Source organism: Mandrillus leucophaeus, unplaced genomic scaffold (genome assembly GCF_000951045.1).
Source record: "Mandrillus leucophaeus isolate KB7577 unplaced genomic scaffold, Mleu.le_1.0 Scaffold1207, whole genome shotgun sequence".
NCBI classification, from domain to species: domain Eukaryota; kingdom Metazoa; phylum Chordata; class Mammalia; order Primates; family Cercopithecidae; genus Mandrillus; species Mandrillus leucophaeus.
In genome coordinates this window covers 617072-619525 of record NW_012100399.1, presented here as the reverse complement: position 1 = coordinate 619525, position 2454 = coordinate 617072, and the positions used below count along the sequence as shown (strand labels likewise).

The following is a 2454-nucleotide window of genomic DNA, read 5'->3' as shown; positions in this document are numbered from 1 at the left end:
CCCTGTGGAAGGTGACAGTGTCCCTTGGTGGCTTCCAGCAAATTCTCAGCACTGGATTTGTTGGCAGATATCTCTAAGGGAAAATCTGACACCTGATTCATAATAAAATTAAGAGCCCTGGTGCCATGGCTCACACCTGTAATCCCAGCACTTTGGGAGGCTGAAGCAGGAGGCTCACTTGAGGCCTGAAATTTGAGACCAGCCTGGGCAACATGACAAGACCCTATCTCTATAAAGAAATTTAAAAATTAACCAGACATGGTGGCATGCACCTGTAGTCCCAGCTGCTGGAGAGGCTGAGGCAGAAGGAGCACTTGAGCTCAGAAATTTGAGACTGCAGTGAGCTATGTTTTCACCACTGCACTCTATCCTGGGGAACATAGTAAGACCCTGTATCATCAAAAAATAAATAAAAAAACTTAAGATCTTTTTGCTTTTCCCTCATTATTACATGGCTGGAGAACTTAACTTTAAATTTTTAATTCAACTCTGAGACACTTCCGTGCCCCACCATTTTTACCACAGCCTTGAAATGCAGAAGCTGAACGACCGGAATCTGACCTGAAAATGCCATTCAACATTATTGGTTTCCAAATACGGATTCTGTTTAAGCTGAAAATAGTACTAGGGTTTTTTGATTTATGGAGAAATGCCTTTGCCGTTCTTTCATAGAAACTTTTAGGGCAGCCAGGTAATTTGGAAAAAAAAAAAATCAACTCTAGGGCGCTAGAGCTCCCTCTGCTGGCTGCAGTGTGGAACTGTATAAAATCCTCTGGACTGGGCTGGCCTGAGCTGAGCTGAACTGAGCAGAATAGAGTGCAAGGTTGCCTCGCAGACCAGGACCAATACATAGTGAGAATACCCACGCTACTCGCTTGATGTATAGAAACTGAACCTTTTCTTTTCTTGGTTTTGTTCTTTTTTTGTTTTGTTTTGATATGGAGTCTTACTCTCACCCAGTCTGAAGTGCAGTGGTGCAGTCTGAGCTCACAGCAACCTCCACCTCCCGGGTTCAAGTGATTCTCGTGCCTCAGCCTTCCCAGTAGCTGAGATTACAGGCACCCACTACCACAGCCGGCTTAATTTTGTATTTTTAGTAGAGATAGGGTTTCACCATGTTGGATAGGCTGGTCTCAAACTCCTGCCCTCAAGTGATCCACCCACTTCGGCCTCCCAAACTGCTGGGATTACAGGCATGAGGCACTGGACCCGGCCGAGAACTGAGCCTTCTTTTACATTGTATGTAGCAAAGGTAGTAATACAAATGTGTCTTACACAAATACAAGTTGAGTTACAAACTGCAGATAGTTAACCATTGATTTTTATTAAATAACTAAAGGTATGAGTTTTTTAAAGCCAAAGTCCAAGCATAAAAACAAATACATAGACCAATGGAACAAATAGAGAACTCAGAAATAAATCCATGCATTTATAATTAATTGGTTTTTGACAAAGGTGCCAGGAACTCACAATGGGGAAAGGACAGTCTCTTCAATAAATGGTGCTGGAAAACCTGAATATCCACATGCTAAAGAATGAAATTAGAACTTTATACTGTATACAAAATCAACTGAAAAAGACTAAAGACTTGCAGCAAGACCTGAAACTGTAGAACTACTAAAACAAAAACAAAAAGAGAAAAGTTTCATGACGTTGGTCAGGGCGTTTTATTATTTTTGGATATGACCCCAAAAGCACAACAAAAGCAAACATAGACAAATGGGATTATATCAAACTAAACAGCAAAGGAAACAATCAGTACAGTAAAGAAACAACCTATAGAACAGGAGAAAATATATGTAAACTATACATCCCCTAAGAGGTTGATATAAAAAATGTATAGAGAGCTCAACAGCAAGAAAACATCTGATTTAAAAATGGACAAAGGCCCTGAAGAGACGTTTCTCAAAAGAAGACATATAAGTGGCCAATAGATATATGAGGAAAACATGATGAATATCAGTAATCGTCAGGGAAATGCAAATTAAAACCACAGTGAGATATCACCTCATATCTGTTAGAATGGCTATTATCAAAAAGATGAAAAATAACATGTTCAGGAGGATATGGAGAAGAGGAAACCCACACCATTCATGGAAATGTAAATTAGCACAGCTATTATGGAAAACAGAATGGAAGTTCCTAAAAAAATTAGAAATGGAATTACCATATGATCTAGCAATCCCACTACTGGGTGTATATCCATAGGAAATGAAATCAGTATGTGAAAGAGATATCTGCATCTCCATGTTCATTGCAGCAATATTCATAATGGCCAAGATAGGGAAACAGCCTAAGTGTCCAACAATGGATGAATGGAGAAAGAAAATATGGTACATATAACATATAACAGTGGAATACTGTTCAGCCTTTAAAAAGAAGGAAACCCTGTCATTTGTGACAACATAGATGAACCTGGAGGATAAGTGAAATAAGCCAGACACAGACAGATGC

At 39.6% G+C, this 2454-nt stretch overlaps 1 protein-coding gene across 1 annotated transcript in view; it reads left to right on the top strand.

The window, feature by feature from the left end:
• The window catches only part of OSBPL3 (oxysterol binding protein-like 3), a 191911-nt gene that overhangs the window by 175904 nt on the left and 13553 nt on the right, over window positions 1-2454 (top strand). The gene's annotated exons all lie outside the window — the stretch shown is intronic.